Source organism: Pelophylax lessonae (genome assembly GCF_965119305.1).
Source record: "Pelophylax lessonae genome assembly, chromosome: 1".
Classification (NCBI taxonomy): domain Eukaryota; kingdom Metazoa; phylum Chordata; class Amphibia; order Anura; family Ranidae; genus Pelophylax; species Pelophylax lessonae.
The window spans coordinates 258,237,088-258,258,088 of NC_138768.1; the positions used below are offsets into that span (position 1 = coordinate 258,237,088).

A 21,001-nucleotide genomic window follows, 5' to 3' on the forward strand; every position below is an offset into this window, starting at 1 on the left:
AAATAATAATTTTTAGGGCAACTTTTCCAATTGCAATACTTCTGTTATGACATTGTCCATGTGCTGGGACTATTTGTGCACAGCTAGTAAGTATTTTGTGGCTGCAAATATGACCTAAAGGTTTTTAAAGTTCGCCTCCCAATAAAGTCAACTCGCGGTTTTCGGACTTTCGAGAAAATTTGCGGCTGACGTTCGCGAACCGCCCCGGCCGATGTTCGTCCATCACTAGTAGTTAATACATGTACACTGATGTTGTGTACTAAAGGAGCTTGTAACGGGGCCTCTGATATGTCAAAATGTATACTCTGAAACATGAAAGGATCACTAATATAGAAAAAATAAGTACTGAAAAAAAGAGTCTGGGAATGATGGCATTCCATGAGTGAAATTCTTCTGGTCCTTGGTCCTGTACAACAACATTACCCACAGAGGATGAAGGAAGGCATTCTTTTAGACCAACTCATGCTGGAAAAAATAGGGTTAGAATTTCTGGCTAACTAACAAATGACCCTTTCAGATACAACAGTAAACAAGGCACAGAGTCCAGTATCTCTTTGTGACATATACAGATGAGCCAGAAAAGACAATCACTGGCAGCACAGACTGTGCCCTCCCTATGCCTCCTTGGTAGTCTGCTTAAACCCAATGGCTTGTGAGAAAAACACACAGCCAACTGCAATACACTAAATGGATGCCTTGCTGCCAACTCTGTTTTATCATTACAAAGTCATTATATTTGTGTGTCATTGAGTAGAAAATTGTTGGCAAATATTTAATTCTGATATGTGCCCAATGTTTCCATGACTACATAAAAAAGTGAAAACAGAGGACAATGTTGTATATGATCTTTTACAGAAACATATTTAACAGATGGCAACCTATTAAAATAAATGTGATCAATTATGTAATTTATGTGAAATCAGCAGAATTATGAACAATCACAGTAACAGAAAACTCCTTAAAAAATTCAGCACACATATGGCAAAATCTGGATATTTGGCACCTAAACCACATGCCAGATGAAGCAGGTAAACGTAAAAAAAAAAAAAAAAGGATTATATGGTACTTTTCCCATTACCCTGGGGCCATTACTGTTATTATCTAACTGAGAGGGATGATTTACATTTGTCTTGTAATCGATTACCCTCTTCTGTTTGGGTGGTGTGAAATCTGGCAATAGTGAGCCTCTCCCCCTACAACCTGCAAGAAGTCAGAAAGGCAGGGTTCTGATGCCCGAGTCAGCCACTCTTACTACTCCCACAGCAGTAAAATCTGATGGCCAAATACTGGTTCACATGGTTCTTCAGGTAACACTTGCGTGACTGATGCTGTCCCCTGAGTTTTTCCTTTTCCATGCCAATATTTTTGTAATTCTCTTGCCTTTATGTGCTTTACTAATCAGGGAATGTCAAATTAAGAACTCCCAAACATGTCACCTTCTGAGGAAAACAAGTCCTTCTGGTGAAAAGGATTTGCAGCAAAGAGCACAGTATAACAGTATACTTCTATGGTTCCTGGATAGTGGAAAATTTACAAATTATAAGAAAGAAATGTGGACACAAGTGTGGGAGCTTCAGGTCAGAAGTGTGCAGCTCACACTGAGAACACCAGTGACCAGTAGATGGACCACTTTGTCTTGGAAAACAGTATGTATCTCATCAACACTGCTCCAAAGGCTACCAGCAAGCTTTTCTAATCTAGCTGGCTTTACCTGACTGTCACCCGGACATAGCACCCCACAACTAACACCCTCGAGGATAAGGGTGAACAATGTAATGACTCAATTAAAAAAGGCAAGCTAGCAACAGCAAGCTAGCAACAGCAGTAGCAAGAAATTATTGGTCGGACTTATGCTATCTGCCAGCATGCACAATTTTTCCTTCATTTGTCATGCTTGGTCACAATAGTTCAGTAAAGATCACAGATAAGTATGTGGATTTACCAATCACCTTACAATTCAACTGATGAGGAAACTGCGCCTTGTATCTGGATATGGTGATGGCTGGATAATCCCACACTGATCCTATTTCTCTATAGGGTTGTAGGTAGTATCATTGGCTGTATCAGTCCTCATTTAGATGAAACAAAAGATAGCCTGCCATGGTGAAGTACATAGTGAAATTTTTATTTAAATACAAAGAATCACACTTACAATGTTTCAGGAAAAGAAATGCAGTCAGGTCTAGTCTGATGGACGCTGCTCTCTGCAGCGTGCATTCCACCGACCGAAAGTGTTGGGGGCTGACGTCACACGCTCTCTGCCACGCTAGACGCTGCGTTTCGCCCTCCTATTGGGCGTTCTCAATAGCTGACAGAGCGTGTCTGGGACTTAAATAGCTAAAACACTCCTGCCTCTAGATAACCCGGAAGATAAGATCCATAAGCGCTCGGACCCCCCCCCCCCTTTTTTCCAATTCAACTGATGGGACAATAAAAAAGAAAAAAGTATTCTAGAAAGGGTTAAAATACGCATTACAGGTAGACCTTAAGTGGTATTAAAGCTTCGGTTTTTTTTTGTTTAAATAACAAACATGTTACACTTACCCGCTCTGTGCAGATGTTTTGCACAGAGCGGCTCCAATCCTCTTCTTTTTGCCCCCCCCCCCCCCGGCGTTTCTGGCTCCTCTCCATCGAGCAGTGCCCCCAGAGAAGGTCTCTTGCCCTGGGGGCACCGCTCCGTGCTCGCTCCTGAGCCGTTGTTAAATGCATCCATAAAACACGTAGAGCCGTGGCTCGACCCTGCTCTCTCCTCTGGGGTCACTGGATGTGGTTGACAGCAGTGGGAGCCAATGGGCTGGATCAGAGGGAGCTCAGGTAAGGATTTGGGGGGCTGGAGGCACTGCACACAGAAGGTTTTTTTTTATGCATAAGTGTATAGTTATTAGTTATGTTAAAAGGTTCACTTTAAGCTGGGAACATGAAAAATAGCTTCAAGCTCCACTTACTGATTCGATATACAAATATACACAGTGTTTTAGATTTTTAAAATTGAATTGCTAATACTAAACAAAAATGTTGTTTTTCTTATTGCAGTTTTTTTACTATATGCAATCAAACTATATATTTTAAAAACATTTACATACAAGAAAAGATTAGCAGTGTATTACGGGTCAGCTAAAGAGGCAGCACTTCGGAAGTTTCTTTTTTTTTCCCTAGGCAAATTAACCTGATTTTAACCACTTTACCGCTGAGTACCGTAGTACTACTGCGGCAAAGTGGCTCTTGTAGGTCTGACGACATAGACCTACGTCGTCAGACACTCCCCCTCCTCGGCGGCGCGCGCGCCGCCGGAGGCTCGCTCCCGCTGTTTTCAGTCACAGCGGGAGTCGGGCCAGGGGAGGAGCAGCGGCGATCGCCGCCGCTCTTCCCCGATCATCGGGGATCTAGTGTGGAGATCCGCCCGCCTGTGTAAACACAAGCGGGCGGATCTCCCAAGTGACAGGCAGGGTCAGATTGCAGGGTTCAGCATAGCTGAACCCTGGATCTGTCCTTGTGTCACTCAGTCACCTCCCCCCCCCACACGTCAGTAAGCACCAGGCATACATTAACCCCTCCCTCTCCAAAAAAATTAACCCCTTTCCTGCCAGTGTCATTTTTACAGTAACAGTGCATATATATAGCACTGATTACTGCAGTAATGTCACTGGTACCCCCAAAAGTGTCAAAAATGTCAGTCAAGGGTCCGATCTGTACGCCGCAATGTCGCAGTCCCGCAAAAAAAAAAATAAAAAAAAAAAAAAAATCGCAGATCGCCGCCATTACGCATTAAAAAAAACCCCCAAAAATGACAGAAATCTTTCCCTTTGTTAGTAAACGCAATAACTTTTGCGCAAACCAATCAAAATACGCTTATTGTGATTTTTTTTACCAAACATAGGTAGCAGAAAACAAATTGGCCAAAAATTGTAAAAAAATTTGATTTTACATATTTTTTGGGGGGGAATTTCATATAAAAAAAATGTTAAAAATAGTTATTTTTTCAAAATAAACGCTCTTTTTTTGTTTATAGCGCAAAAAGTAAAAATCGCATAGGTGATCAAATACCACCAAAAGAAAGCTCTGTTTGTGGGAAAAAAAGGACGTAAATTTCGTTTGGGTACGGCGTCGCACGACCGTGCAATTGTCAGTTAAAGTCGCACAGCGCCGAATCGCAAAAAGTGGCCCAGACATAAGACAGCAAAATGCTCTAGTGGTAAAGTGGTTAAAGGCTCAAGGTTTTTTACCTTTCTGTGCAAAACTACTACTAAGGCTGGCCATACACTATAACATTTTCTTGTTCAACTTTCCTTTAGATTTACCAAAACCATGTAATATAGGGTCAAACCTAAACACTTTCAATTTGTATGCAGTCAGGCAGGCCCTTGCACTACATAGTTTAAGGTAAATCTAAAGGAAATTGAATAAGAAAATTGTATAGTGTATGGCCAGCCTTAGTATGACATGCTGTATTTTCATAGTGTCATCTTAACACACAGTCTACAGGGAGTGCAGAATTATTAGGCAAATGAGTATTTTTGAGGATTTTATTATTGAACAACCATGTTCTCAATGAACCCAAAAAACTCATTAATATCAAAGCTGACTATTTTTGGAAGTAGTTTTTAGTTTGTTTTTAGTTTTAGCTATTTTAGGGGGATATCTGTGTGTGCAGGTGACTATTACTGTGCATAATTATTAGGCAACTTAACAAAAATCAAAGATACAGTATACCCATTTCAATTATTTATTTTTACCAGTGAAACCAACATAACATCTCAACATTCACAAATATACATTTCTGACATTCAAAAACAAAACAAAAACAAATCAGTGACCAATATAGCCACCTTTCTTTGCAAGGACACTCAAAAGCCTGCCATCCATGGATTCTGTCAGTGTTTTGATCTGTTCACCATCAACATTGAGTGCAGCAGCAACCACAGCCTCCCAGACACTGTTCAGAGAGGTGTACTGTTTTCCCTCCTTGTAAATCTCACATTTGATGATGGACCACAGGTTCTCAATGGGGTTCAGATCAGGTGAACAAGGAGGCCATGTCATTAGCATGTGATGGAGCATTGTCCTGCATGAAAATCATGTTTTTCTTGAAGGATGCAGACTTCTTCCTGTACCACTGCTTGAAGAAGGTGTCTTCCAGAAACTGGCAGTAGGACTGGGAGTTGAGCTTGACTCCATCCTCAACCCGAAAAGGCCCCACAAGCTCATCTTTGATGATACCAGCCCAAACCAGTACTCCACCTCCACCTTGCTGGCGTCTGAGTCGGACTGGAGCTCTCTGCCCTTTACCAATCCAGCCACGGGCCCATCCATCTGGCCCATCAAGACTCACTCTCATTTCATCAGTCCATAAAACCTTTGAACAATCAGTCTTGAGATATTTCTCGGCCCAGTCTTGACGTTTCAGCTTGTGTGTCTTGTTCAGTGGTGGTCGTCTTTCAGCCTTTCTTACCTTGGCCATGTCTCTTAGTATTGCACACCTTGTGCTTTTGGGCACTCCAGTGATGTTGCAGCTCTGAAATATGGCCAAACTGGTGGCAAGTGGCATCTTGGCAGCTGCACGCTTGACTTTTCTCAGTTCATGGGCTGTTATTTTGCACCTTGGTTTTTCCACACGCTTCTTGCGACCCTGTTGACTATTTTGAATGAAATGCTTGATTGTTCGATGATCACGCTTCAGAAGCTTTGCAATTTTAAGAGTGCTGCATCCCTCTGCAAGATATCTCACTATTTTTGACTTTTCTGAGCCTGTCAAGTCCTTCTTTTGACCCATTTTGCCCAAGGAAAGGAAGTTGCCCAATAATTATGCACACCTGATATAGGGTGTTGATGTCATTAGACCACACCCCTTCTCATTACAGAGATGCACATCACCTAATATGCTTAATTGGTAGAAGGCTTTCGAGCCTATACAGCTTGGAGTAAGACAACATGCATAAAGAGGATGATGTGGTCAAAATACTCATTTGCCTAATAATTCTGCACTCCCTGTATAGTAAACTAATCCTCACATTTAGAAGTTTTACACATGACACATGTTGCATGGCACTGCACACATTAATGCATGACCTCTGTCTGTAGCTGAAGAACTGACACTTCCTGGAAATATGTAAGGAATATACTTTGGTACATGCCCCGCGCCCGGTGTTCAGAATAAATATGTGAGTAGGTATGTGAATAATAAATTAGTATAGTGAATAATTAAATAAATACAAGGTTGTGCGTTTGTAGCAGCTGCTATAGAAAAAAGGTATACGTGTTGCAGGTAAGTAGTCTAAAAAGGCTACCTATAGCGCTTGCTATAATCAATTAATTCAATAAATATTATTATACATAAAATTCATACATAAATTTTATAAGGTGATAATGGTGACAATATGGTGATAAATATACATTTTTCCATATATAAAATTCATATAAAAAATTCCATAAAGTGACTGTAGTGAAATATTGAAGAAAAAAAAAGTCCAGAAAATGTTTTCAAAGTTTAAAATCCAATAAATAAATACAGTGAGTCTCTTGTGCAAACAGTGCTTATTCCAAACCAATAGGTGCAAGTGCTCAGCATGATGATTTCTCAATCCGCTCTGTAGTGCTCAGTGTAGCTTTTATTTTCACCGTGACAAATGTTAAGATTGAATCACTTACCAAATAGCGTGGGTCATGTATGCCTTATGGCACCAAGGCCAACCAAGCTTGGGTAGCCTTCCAGGCTATAAAGGAGTCTCCTCGTGGCTTGCTAAGGTTGGATAGGATGGCGGGCTCCCCCTCTCTCTCCTCTCACCTCAGGCCCGGTATAAAGGAAGAAAAAAAGGTTCCGGATAGTGTAGTAACTTTGATAAATTTTATTTTCCAAATTGGATAAAAAGCATAATAGTACAGGGTCTTTAGAGCAATATAGGCAAAAATATTAAATATAGGGAGTTTGGCAATTAAAAAGGCTGAGAACGCTGTGCGTTCCAAATATTACGCGTTTCGTCACTTCCGGTGACGTGGTACGCAGGTGGAACGCAAGCTGGAAGTCTTCCCGCTCACTCGCTACCCTGCAATCGGTTTGCACCGATACCCACGCTCATGAGCGGCCGTTCTCTGCCTTTTTAATTGGCAAACTCTCTATATTTAATATTTTTGCCTATATTGCTCTAAAGACCCTGTACTATTATTCTTTTTATCCAATTTGGAAAATAAAATTTATCAAAGTTACTACACTATCTGGAGCCTTTTTTTCTTCCTTTATACCGGGCCTGAGGTGAGAGGAGAGAGAGGGGGAGCCCGCAATCCTATCCAACCTTAGCAAGCCACAAAGAGACTCCTTTATAGCCTGGAAGGCTACCCAAGCTTGGTTGGTCTTGGTGCCATAAGGCATACATGACCCACGCTATTTGGTAAGTGATTCAATCTTACCATTTGTCACGGTGAAAATAAAAGCTACACTGAGCACTACAGAGCGGATTGAGAAATCATCACGCTAAGCACTTGCACCTATTAGTTTGGAATAAGCACTGTTTGCACAAGAGACTCACTGTATTTATTTATTGGATTATTCATTGGATTTAAAACTTTGAAAACATTTTCTGGACTTTTTTTCTTCAATATTTCACTACAGTCACTTTATGGAATTTTTTTATATGAATTTTATATATGGAATAATTTATATTTATCACCATATTGTCACCATTATCACCTTATGAAATTTATGTATGAATTTTATGTATAATAATATTTATTAAATTAATTATAGCAAGCGCTATAGGTAGCCTTTTTAGACCACTTCCTGGAAATAAACTATGTCCCACAATCCCTGTCTCTCTCAGTCTAGTGCAGGTGAGAGCTTATTACTAATAGATAAGACACACACACACTAATTAACAGAGCTCTAAGCTAAAGAGATGTGGGAGTGAGCTGAAACACATTTGTGATGCAACACTGAGGCATGTAGAGGATGCTATGTGACCCAGAACAAGGAGTTGCCTGTTACTAGGGACAAGCTGGCTAACAAAGCAGTAATAAACCCAAAAGCAAACAATTATATTGCAGCTTAGAAGCGATTAATGTATTGGTTTCCTTTTTAGGTTTTATTTCTTCAATTTTCATCTGTTAATCCAGCCAGTAAGTCTGTTATTTTTCACAGCACAAACTCTCCGTCAGAATGCATCAGTTTACATGGATGAGACAAACCACGTACCACTGTCAGGGTGTTTAAAATGATCAGCTTTCATTTATTTTGATCAGATTTTATGTTAAAAATGTTGTAAAGTAGAAGGTTTTTTATCTTAATGCATTCTATGCATTAAGATGAAAAGCCTTCTGAGTGCAGCAGCCCCCCTCAGCTCCCCTAAACCTTACCTGAGGTCCCTCTCTGTCCAGCGATATCCAAGAGTGTCTAAGCTGCCTGAGATTCTCCCTCCTGATTGGATGAGACACAGCAGTGGTGCCATTGGCTGTCAAAGTCAGCTAGCCAATCAGGAGAGAGAGGGGGCAGGGCCGGACGGGGCTTCGTGTCTGAATGGACACAGGGAGCTGTGACTCTGCTTGGGTGCCCCCATAGCAAGCACTCAACAGGAGGGAGGGGCCAGGATTACCCGAGAAGATGATGATCCGGGCTGCTCTGTGCAAATCCACTGCACAGAGGTGGTAAGTATAACATGTTTATTATTTTTATAGGAAAAAAAAAAAAAGGAGACTTTACAATCACTTTAAACCTTTATTTCAAAAGGAAAAAAAACTGCTGTAAATAATTATAAAGTGAGAGTTGGAATTTGGCATCAGTTTGTTAGTGGTTCTAAATCTGCTAATACATCCAACACCCCCACCCCCCAGACCGACAATGCTGCTGTGACTCATCTGCTCATTGCTCCAGAGTTGTGTCTCACTAATACAGGTGGTGTGTTACTGGCCAGGTGAAAACAGAGGGAAAAAAGTTAAAGAAAAGAAAACTGATGCAGTCACCACATCTAATGATTAGTAAGCTGCAATATATTAAATTTTAGGTTTTGGGTTCAATACTGCTCTAAAGTGGTTCTAAAGTCTTTTACATTAATGCATTCTCTGCATTAGAGGTAAAAAAAAGGTAGAGGTAAAAAAAAACAAAAAAAACAGCCCCACTACTTGCACAACCCACCCCCATCCCTAAACACTTACTCCACTCCTGTCATCTCTCAAATGCTTTCCCAGATGCAGCATTGCTCCTCTCACTTACTGGTTTCCCAGGGGACAAAGATCTGTGGAAGCCATAGGCTGCTACTGTCAGTTAAACTCCTGCGTGGCTTACTGGAACAGTGTGTGTCTATGGATGCACACAGCCTAGCTCAGAAGAGCACGTACGGGAGCCCCCTCAGCAAACCGCTTGCTGAGAAGTCACTGGGAGAGGGGAGGAGTGGACGGCACCAGCAAGTCTACCAAAGAGGAGGTAAGGGATTATTGCACAGAGCGGGTAAATTTAGTACTCTTTTTTTTTTTTTTTTTTTTACAAATGTGAGCCCATTGTTATAAGGTAAGGCAAATGACAGGAAATAGAACCTCACTAATACTTAAAGCAACACAAAAACATTTGGATGTTTACAATGCCTTTAAATTGTGTTTTCCCCAATTGAAACAATCAAGTCATCTTATTTCACCTTCAAGTAGTGATCTCTGTAAATAGGCTTTTTTTTCCCAAAATCTGATAGATCAAAAGAGCCTAGAACTCAGTTTTTAATCCCTTTACGCCAACACTATGCAAATGTGTGGCCCCATTGGACTGGGCTTTTACCCGTGGGGCCGTTTACTTGCGTACCTTCCTTTGTGATGGGAGCGTCCTGCACGGTACACAGAGACCGGGTCTCACCGAGAGCACCGGGCCTTGTTCCAACGATTGGGACCTGAAACAGCCCGTTCCAGGTGACTTGATCGCTGTAATAGCCTCTGATTGGCTGTCACAGTGATCAGTCAAGGGGAAGAGCTCTCCCCCGTGTTTTCTGTCTCTGTGAATGGACGAGAGATACATTGTAACACTCTCTGTCCTTGCAGAGATAGAAGAAAAAAGCGTGTGAAGAAAATAATAATAATAATTAAAAAAATAAAATAAAATACAAAAAAAAAATTTAAAAAAAATCTAGAGCAAGGTTTGATCTAGGTCAGTGCCAGGGTTAGTGTTTGGGTCAAAGTCGGGGTCAGTATTTTTTGGAGGGGATTTTTTTTTTTTAATTAGCATCAGTGTGTGTTTTAGGTAGGATTAAAAAAAAAAAAAAAAATCAAAAATGTGCACTATTGATTCTGGGCTGTATTACGGGTACATACAACATACCCATGTGGTATCGCTGTGATCATCAGGAGCAGGAGAATATATTTTGGGTTGTTCTTTGGTGGTAGGTTATGGTAGTAGCAAGAAATATACAGTTACATTTAAAAAAAAATCAAAATGCGCACTATTGATTCTAGGCTGTATTACAAGTACAAACAACATACACATGTGGTATCGCTGTGATCATCAGGAGCAGGAGAATATCTTTTGGGTGGTTCTTTGGTGGTAGGTTATGGTAGTAGCAAGAAATATACAGTTACATTTTTAAAAAAAAAGTTTTTTTTTTTTGCTATTTTGGGATAGTTTCCCTTTGATAATAATAGTAAAAAAAAAAAAAATCAGGCGATATCCATTACCATCAAATGAAAGCCAAATTTGTCCTGAAAAAAATACAGTATAACCCACCTGGATGCACAAAGTAGTTGGGATGATATGTACAGTTTTACTAACACGTTAAAATGACAAAATTAGGCTTAGGCATTTAGACTTATTTAATCCTTTGGCATGAAGGGGTTAATGTATATTTTTTTAAAGTAAAAAAAAAATGCGGCGCGCCAAAAGGGATAAGAAAATATATAACACTCTAAAGTGCAAAAAATAAGGTAGGTGGAGTGTCATAAAGGACAAAAGTGCATGTGCTACAACACTGGTGATAAGAGTAATATTAAGAGTCGGTTCACACTGGGGCGACACGACTCTGTACTACTTCGGGGGCGACTTGTGCATTCCCACGCACCACGACTTCGGAGCGACTTGCATGGACTTCACATAATGGAAGTCTATGCAAGTCGCTCCGAGGTCGCCCCGAAGTAGTACAGAACCCTTTTTCTAAGTCGGAGCAACTTGTGTCGCTACTATTCGAACGGGTCCTGTGTCAATGGACCGCGACTTGTCAGGCTGACAAGTCACCTGACAAGTCGCGCTAGTGTGGACTGAGTCTAAATGTCCAAGTGGTGAATGATTAAATAAATAAATTAATCAATTGCAAACTCCATATAACAATCTGTGCAAAGTGACACAGTGGGCAAAGTGTATGTGCTAAAATGATCGTAACAATCAAAATAATCTATAACCTCAATCAAAATAATCTATAACCTAGTGATAATGTAAAGAGGTACAATAAATAATTAAATGAATAATTAGATTATTAAACTCCAAAAGTGAAATCATATGAAAAGTCCATATGCCATCTTCTGTGCAAATCAAGCAAACAAAAGTGCTGGTGCTCCAATCCCCATCCAGGTGACTCAAGGTGCTGGTTAAATAAATACTAGCTGCTCACCTCAAAACAGAATCATTAATTTATTTATTTAATCATTCACCACTTGAACATTCAATATTACTCTTGTCACCAGTGTTGTAGCACATGCACTTTTCTCCTATGACACTCTACCTACCTTATTTTTTGCACTTTAGAGTGTTATATATTTTCTTATCCCTTTGGCGCTGCATTTTTCTTTACTTTACTGTCCACTGTGTTATGTGAAAGCACTTAATGTGAGCAGCCACTGGCTTTATTTATCACTTATTTAATTATTTAGTAATTGATCCATATATTTTGGTTAGCGCTGATTTTTTTCCTCACCTCACTAATGTATATTTTTTTGTCCTGACAATAATAATAAGTACAAAACCACTTTCTATTCATATTCAAGTCTACTCTATTCTATTTTGAGTTTATTCTCAAACAAGAGAGTTTTGCTACGATGGCATAAGTTCCTAAAGGCAGCCCATGGCACCATTCTGAAATTTGTTTACTGTAGACATTGTAAAAGAAATAAAATATCATCATAGAACCAGATATGATATTGCCCACTAGTGATATTGTGGCATTCTCATAATTCCAGAATCCTCATATCCATATCATATACACTGTACAGTTAAAAAGCAAATTCCTAAAACAAAGTAATCTGAACGCTATTAAGGAACACAAAATGTTAAAGAGATAGGCACACAGGTTTTGTCTGTGAAAAGGAAAAATACAATTTTTTGTAAGAACTTACCGTAAAATTATTTTCTCTGAGTCCTCTGACAGTCGCCGCCCACTCATACGGTCTTCACTACTAGGTATTGATCTTATCCACAGGAGTAAGCTAGGCAGAAGATTTTGCTAGAAACATTCACAAAAACTTTGCATAGACACACCTATAGGGGGCTGTCCCTCTGGTCCTATACACCCCTGCTAGCAGCATTCCCAATTCAGTTTGGTAGCAATAAATATATAAAAATGTGTGTAATTCTCGTGCTGTCAGGTATAGGTATCTGAAAACCTCTAATGCCGCAGGTACTATTATTGTGAACCACACAATTCTGATAAATAAGGGGGGGGAGGGGGGGGGGGGGGGGAGTACCGCGCTTCAAAAGGTGCAGCTGTGCTCTTCTAAATAAATATATAAAATTCATATAAATATTGTGCTAATTTATGTATAAAGTGTCTCAATATTGTGTAAATAACTAAATGTGCACTTACTATAAAAAATTCATGTGTGTCATACCTTCCTTGTGATAGTGTGTAAAACCATATAAATATATATTCAATAAAAAAACAAATCTTATAAAAATTCATACAGAAATTCATACAAAAAGTGTTCTGTGCTAATAATAATATTTAAACTGTTCCTTTAAATCTCTGTATGAGTCCACAAGTGGTTCAATCCTATTTATAAATATAAAGTGCTCAAGTGTCCCAAAATAGTGTTGATAGTGCTCAAAAAAACTTTCTTCTAAATATGCATGCAGGTGCTCTTCAGTGCTGTGACCACTAGGTGTCCTATGCGCTCACCTCCATTTCTTTGATTTTAGGCTTTATATCTCAAATGTATGTTTCATGCTCCTCTACGCCTCCAAGATTCATTCGGTCAGTTGGATACCTCTTTCTCCTTATAAATGGGATCGATGTGGCCAGGTCTTTGAAAGGACCTCTTGATCTCCAAAAAATAAACGGGCTCAAATGGTGAAGTACCGCCAGGTTATTTATTTAATTAATAGAGTAACACTTACATGTAACTTTCTTGGTTAAAAGCATGTAACAAACGCGGGTCCGAATGCCGCTACGTCACTTCCGGTGCTTGATCCTACGCGTTAGCACAATATTTATATGAATTTTATATATTTATTTAGAAGAGCACAGATGCACCTTTGAAGCGCGGTACTCCTCCCCCCCCCCCCCTTATTTAACAGTTTGGTAGCAAGCAGTAGATAATCCATGAACCCCAAAAGAGGGGCGGGGGCGACGACTGTGAGAGGATTTCGAGAAAATAATTTTACGGTAAGTTCTTACAAAAAATTCTATTTTCTCTTACGTCCTCTGACAGTCGCCGCCCACTCATACAGTCTTCACTACTTGGATGTCCCAAAGCAGTGTAGATGTGAGGGGTGGGAAACTTAACCGTCTCAAAAAGGCAACGCAGCACCCAGGTCAGAGAAAATAACCTTATCTGAACCAGAAAGGCAACCACTGGGTAACAGGAAAGCTCAAAAGGAGCAAACAAACCCAGGAAAACCAAGGAGGAAAAAACCCCAACAAGAGGGGACAGGCTAAAAACGCCATGTCTCCCCTAAGGCACTGCCGCACTCAGAACTTGCGGCCAAAGGAGGCATCTGCCGATGCCAAAACATTAAGTTTGTAAAATTTTATAAAGGTGTGCACGGACGACCAGGTCGCCGCTTTGCACACCTGGGACACCGACGCCTGATGGCGAAAGGCCCAAGATGCACTCACCGCTCTGGTAGAGTGCGCCGTGACAGGGAAGGGCGGATAAGCCTGTACAATCGTCTGTCTGATCCATTTAGAAATGGTTGCCGCAGACGCAGCCATACCCTTCCGAGGTCCCTCAATAAGGACAAAAAGAGAATCCGACTTTCTGAAGGGTTCAGTAGACGACAGGTAAACCCTGATCGCCCGGACTACATCCGAGGAATGCAAGGCAAACTCCTTAGGATGCTTAGGATTCGCACACAGCGAAGGCAAGACAATGTCCTCATTGAGATGGAAATCCGACACCACTTTTGGAAGGAAAGATTGATGAGGTCGCAAGACCACCTTATCCTTATGAACAACCAGGTAGGGAGAGCGGCAAGATAGGGCCGCCAACTCCTACACTCTGCGAGCAGATGTGATCGCCACCAGAAAGGCGACTTTCCGTGACAGCGCAGGCAGAGGAATCTTCCAGATGTTCTCAAATGGAGGACGTTGCAAAACGGACAAAACCAAATTTAAGTCCCAAGGAGGCAAGGGTGCCCTCCTAGGGGGAGCCAGATGACGCACCCCTTGAATAATGGTGCAGATCAAGGAATTTGACGCCAGGGGGCAATGGAAAAGAATGGCCAGCGCAGATAACTGACCCTTGATAGTGGTCAGCGCAAGACGCTGGTCCACACCAGATTGCAGGAATGCCAATACCCTCGCCACCGAAAAGGAGCCCTGCGATTCACACCAGGCACAATAAGCCTTCCAGGTACGATAATAAATCATACCGGACGAGGCCTTCCTTGCCTTAAGTAAGGTAGGAATGACCGCCGACAAGAGACCCCGATCTCTCAAGACCTGGCTTTCAACAGCCACGCCGTCAAAAGCCAGCGACTGTAAAGCAGGATGGAAGATCGGCCCCTGAGACAGCAGATTGTCCCGTAGTGTGAGCCGCCAAGGAGGCTCGACGACCAGTTGCATGATGTCCGCGCACCAAGACCAGCACGGCCAGTCCGGGGCCACTAGAATTACCAACCTTGGTTCCGAGACCAACCTGCGAAGGAACCTGGACAACAACTGAATCAGGGGGAAGGCATAAATTAGACGATACCGATTCCAAGGCACCACCAGTGCGTCAAAGGCGTCTGCCAGAGGATCGCGTGTTCTTGCCACGAACCTTCCCACCTTGTTGTTTAGACGAGACGCTAACAGATCCACGTCCGGGAATCCCCATCGCGCACACAGCATCTGAAACACCTCCGGGTGTAGGGACCATTCCCCCTGGTCCAGGGTATGACGGCTCAGATAGTCGGCCTGCCAGTTCTCCACTCCCGGAATGTGAACTGCCGAAAGCGCCGAGACCTGCGTCTCGGCCCAGGACAGAATCTCGTTCCACTTCCTTGGCCGGCCAGGCACTCCTGGTGCCCCCTTGATGATTGATGTAAGCCACCGCAGTTGCGTTGTCCGTCTGCACACGCACAGGGCGGCCCCGAAGCCGATCCGACCAACGGAGCAAACAGTCTGATCGCTCTCAGTTCCAAGACATTTATCGGTAGAGAGGATTCCTCCTCCGACCAAGTGCCCTGGGCAGACAAATTGCCCAGAACGCCACCCCAGCCCAACAGGCTGGCGTCCATGGTGATCACCGCCCATAACAACGGCCAGAAGGATTTCCCTTCCATCAGAGCCGGAGACTGGAGCCACCACAGAAGATCCGCTCTGACTTGGTGGCTCAAAGATATCTTCCTTTCCAAGGATTGAGGATGCCTGTCCCACCTGGCCAGAATCTCCGCTTGCAGAGATCGTGTGTGGAACTGTGCAAATGGTATCGCCTCAAAGGCTGACACCATCAATCCCAGGGACCGCATGCAGGTCCTGAGCGATGAGGATTCGTTGTCCCTGAGGGACCTGACCTTGTTCTGTAGAGTCCGGAGTTTGTCCCCCGGCAGGATGACTTTTGCTTGGGCGGAGTCCCGAACCATCCCCAGGTAAGGGAGGCGAACAGAAGGAGACAATGTCGACTTCTGAAAATTGATGGTCCACCCGAACTCCTGAAGCGTCTGAACCATGGTTGACAGATCGCGCAACAGAGTTGGACTGGAACTCGACCTTAACAGGAGATCGTCCAGATACCCAAAGACTGCAATCCCCTGTGCCCACAACAGGGCAAGGACAGGAGCCAACACCTTGGTAAACACCCTTAGAGCCGAAGAGAGGTCGAAAAGGCAACACCACGAACTGATAATGCTCCTCCATGATTGCAAATCGGAGGTACCTCTGATGACCTTCGTAAATGGGGGATGTGTAAATACGCATCCTTAAGGTCGATGGAAGCCAGGAAATCTCCTGGGCTCAGGGAGGCCACCACCAATCGGAGGGATTCCATGCGGAACTTTTGAACCCGCACGAAGCGGTTCAGAAACTTTAAGCCCAGAAGTGGACGCACCTTGCCCTCCTTTCTGGGCACTGTGAACAGATTTGAGTAAAAACCCCGAAACCTGTCCCGATGTGGCACCGGGATGATCACCCCCTGGGCAAGGAGATCCTGAACCGCCCGTTGGAGATCTTGGAAATGACCTGGGGTCAGGTCGAGGCAGACTGGGCCGCCGTGCCAGTGTGGGCGGCTTTAGGCTTGCCCGCCCAAGGCTTCTTCTGCCCACCAGAGGCGTTGAAGGATTTGCCCTTGTCTTGTGCCTTGAAGGCACGAAAGGACCCCTGGTTAGGTTTAAAGGAAGGGCCCCGATTACCGCGGAAAGACTTGCCCCTGGACACCTGGGACAGCAATGTGCTTTTACCCCCAGTGACCCCCTTAAACAATTTGTCCAGGGAGTCCCCAAAAAGGCGATTCCCTGCATAAGGGATGTCAGACACCGTCTTCTTGGAAGTCTGGTCGGCCGACCAGCTTTTCAACCACACGATGCGACGGATCGTCACTGCAACCGCAGATAAGCGGGAGACTAAAGGGGCCTCATCCAAGGCCAAGTCACACAGGTATAAAACAGCCTGAATAATGTGGTCCACCATCTCCAGAGTAGCAGGAGGGGCGGAATCAGCCACAAGGGTGCGTCTGAGCACCTTAGTCCACTTCACCACAGCCTGAGAGACCATTACTGAGGCGAACACGGGTTTCATCAAGGAACCTGCCACCATATAGGAGTGGCGGGTAAGAGATTCCACCCACCTATCCGCCGGGTCCCTGAACACCGGAGAATCCTCCGTGGGCAACAGAGTGGCTTTGTTTAACCTGGATACCGTGTGGTCCACCTTAGGGGCCACAGTCCAGCGCGAATCCGTCAGAGACGCAAAGGGATAACGTTACTGAAACCGAATAGGTACCACAAAATTGCGCATTAAATTGCGCCATTGTTGGTTCACTGTTTCGTGAAACTCAGCGGGGCAGGGGAACACCTGAACCAACTTCTGGGTTCTGCGGGTCCTAAAGGAAGACCGCTTACCCGGCGGGTAGGGCTCATCCTCTAAATGTAGCGTGTCTTTAACAGAGCTAATGAGCACAGACATTGCAGCGCGTTCTCTGGCTGACCCGAAGGGGGAATTCTCCCCCTTCTCCTCCTCCCCATCCGACTGAGAGGACTGAGACCCCTCAGGGGGTACACTGTCTGTGGCAACCAATATCTAGCTCCGAATCAGAAGATTGAGAAAGCCTGGGCCTTTTCTTTGAAGCCCGCTCAGACATCAACGGATCCACTTTGGACGCTAAAGTCGCAAGTGCAGCAGTAAGTGAGAGACTATAGCAGAGGATTCAGGAGTACCTGAACCCTCCACCAGAGCTGGGGGGGAACAGGAGTACCTGAATCCTCCACCAGAGTTGGGGGGAGTTTGCTATCCTGGGACTCCATAAAACACAATTAGAAATTTTATGGCGCAGGCCCTTTAAATTGGCGATAGCGGCGGTTCCCACCGCAATGTACCGCAATGAGTGATTAGCCTGTGCTACTAAGCACTGAATGATATAACTGCCAGCAAAGAGCTAAACCCGAAGAAATAGCAGAAAAAGCCCCCCAGAAGTGTATCTATACAATACCACGCTGCCAGCTCTATCTGGGTGCTTGGAGAGAGGAAATTATGTCACGCCACTAGAGGCCGAACATAGGTCTGAGCCACAAGAAAATGGTTGCCAATGTAAGTCTATAGGGGAGGCTCAGAGAAAATGGCCGCTGAAGACATGGAGAAATACATTGCCCACAGTAAAGATGGCGCCCGAAAGGGCGCCAAGCAGTACAGAGAAAGTGGCTGCTGCCCTTACATGAAATGGCCTGCCCACACCCGAAATGGCGGCCCCGCGATTTTACACCGTTGCGGCCCCCACAAACATGTCTGTACCCCCAAGCCCCACAAGGGAAACGGGGACCCCTGCAAACCCCCCACACCGCGGCAGGACCGCTATAGCGCCCCCGCAGGGAACGTGAAGGGACACACGGGAACCATACTGACAGACATGAGGGGGATATCACAGACTCCAAATAGACTGCCATCCCCATAACAGAGGCCCCACATACACCCCCTGACAGATAATGCCATAGACCGAGGGGTAGCATGGTACTCACCGATCCAGCGAAAAACGTGGGTGCCACTCTGTGACGGAAGGCCTCCCACTGTGGGTGGGGGTGCCGTCAGCCGAACAGGACGCTAGCAACACGCAGCGTACCGCAGTTGAGACATCCTAGCAAAGTAGTCACTCCACAGGCTTTGTCCCTGAGGACAGGGACAGGTCTTTTGCGAGGCCTGGGCATACGCATAGCCTGCTAACATTCGATGGCAGGCTGGGATTCCGTAAGGCTCTAGTACAACCAGTGCGATTCCCAGCTCCGCAAACGCTGTAGTCTTCCGAAGTCTGACTAACTAAGCGCAGGAACAAATAAAAAGCCATCAGTGTAAAGAAAAACCACTTAGCAGAAATAAAAATGAAGAAAAGGCCTAGACTGCAGCCCCAGCCAAGGGAAGCCTGCCTACTCCTAACTAGGAAAAAGACAAACTGGGAATGCTGCTAGCAGGGGGGTATTGGACCAGAAGGACAGCCCCCTATAGGTGTGTCTATGCAAAGTTTTTGTGAATGTTTCTAACAAAATCTTCTGCCTAGCTTACTCCTGTGGATAAGATCAATACCCAGTAGTGAAGACTGTATGAGTGGGCGGCGACTGTCAGAGGACGTAAGAGAAATATGGTTTGCAAAAAGCTACACAAGACTACAGTCACACCGGCAGGAATCAGAGATTTGTGCTGCAACTGAGCAGCTAAGTGCGGCCACTGCCCCGTGCACTGTAATGACAGGTCACCAGTGTCTGTAGCTATTTGCGGCTCTTTGCACAGCCTGGGCTGACCGCTGCTGGATAAACACAAAGTGAATCCTGCTGCTACAATTTACAGCAACCTAAATTGCTAGTGTGAATGTAACCTAACTGTTCATAAAACCCACACAAAGACTGGTGGATGAAATTAGATTGTAGGCTCTAATGAGCAGGGCCCTCTGATTCCTCTTGTACCAAATTGTATTGTAACTGTAATGTCTGCCTTCATTTTTGTAAAGCCCTGCGCAAATTGTTGGTGCTATATAAATCCTGTATAATAATAATGAAAGTTCAGATATCAGAACTGAGACACATGTGCATATTGTCTAGTTGATTGGAACAATGAGGTGGAAATTGTGGTGTCACTGCCCCTCCTCTCCACCTCATCCAATCAGAGAATGCTTTTAGATTGAGAAAAATGGAGGAAGTGTCAAGTGAGCCAGCAACCCCCTCCTGTGGTTACAATGCAGAAGGACAGCCACTCATCACTTTGAAGATGGCGGCCATCACTGTAGAAGCTCGGGCTACTACAGTGATTTACAGCTTCTACATAACAGAAGAGACCAATCAGGTATCACATATGCACATTTACATTGTGGCAAGTATTTATTTTAATTAGTTCAGGTACTTATAAAGTGCCGTCAATTCACGCAGCATTTTACACATATATAATGTGCATTCACTTCAGTCTGCATAATATATTATCCCTAGAATTTGGTTTTAATTAAAATGAAAAAAAAACATAGTAACTGTAGCGGTCAAAAAACAGATAGTGTAAATTAAAAGAAACCTAGTAAAAAGAGAAATATGTAGGCCACAATTTCTAAACCCTAAAGCTACGTTCACATGTAGGCGTTTTTCAGCTCTAAGGATCAGCTCATGAAATGCCATTTCAATGGCCCCTGTTCACATCTGAGCGTTCCGACACCTTGAGCAAAACGCCTGACGCTCCAAAAAGTACATGAGCTTCTTTTTGGGTAGATTACATGCGTTTTTGCCCTATAGACTTAAATGCCAATGCTGGAAAGGTGATATAGGAGCGTTTTACAGGTGTTTTACAAACGTTTTGTAGCTGCTGATGTGCTCAAACAGCGTCTCTCCACCCAGCTCTCCACCCCTTGTCACACCTTTGCTTTAACACATGTTCTGCAAAATGGAGGACAGCACTTAAGTTTTGGAAGCTGAAGGCTTCATTGCACTAGTGAGGACATATTAATGTGTGTACGATGCAAAGAATGTGCATTACAAGAATCGTGTGTATTGGAAGAATTTGTCCTCATGCACACAAAGGTCATCATACATTGCCCAGAACTGGCCACGCTGTCGCCGATTAGCTATCACAGGATGGACCCAGTATTGTCGATCCCTCGCTTCCTCCAGCATCAGAAGTGCAACTAATGCACAAAACAGAAATCTGTATTTGTCGGCCATTTTAAAAACAAAAAGTAGGAAATCACACAGTAATACACAACCTCACACAGACACCAAACACCACCACAAAATCCTGGAGGAGGAGGTCCCCTTTTTATGCAAATGTTGTAAAAAAACACGCTGCTTTTCACTGGTCACCTAAACTCGTATGACTACACAAAAACGCCTTTAAAAAAAAGCCTATAAAAAACACCTGTAAAACGCTTGTAGAAACGCCAATAAAAACGCCTGGAAAAATGCCTATAAAATAGCAACGCCTAGATGTAAACATAGCCTAAATGCTAGCTACTTTGCTGC

The 21,001-nt window shown here is 43.7% G+C and overlaps 1 protein-coding gene across 1 annotated transcript in view; it reads right to left on the reverse strand.

Annotated features, from left to right (window-relative positions):
* The window catches only part of LOC309556078 (uncharacterized protein), a 116,420-nt gene that overhangs the window by 57,293 nt on the left and 38,126 nt on the right, over nucleotides 1-21,001 (reverse strand). The window lies entirely within an intron of this gene.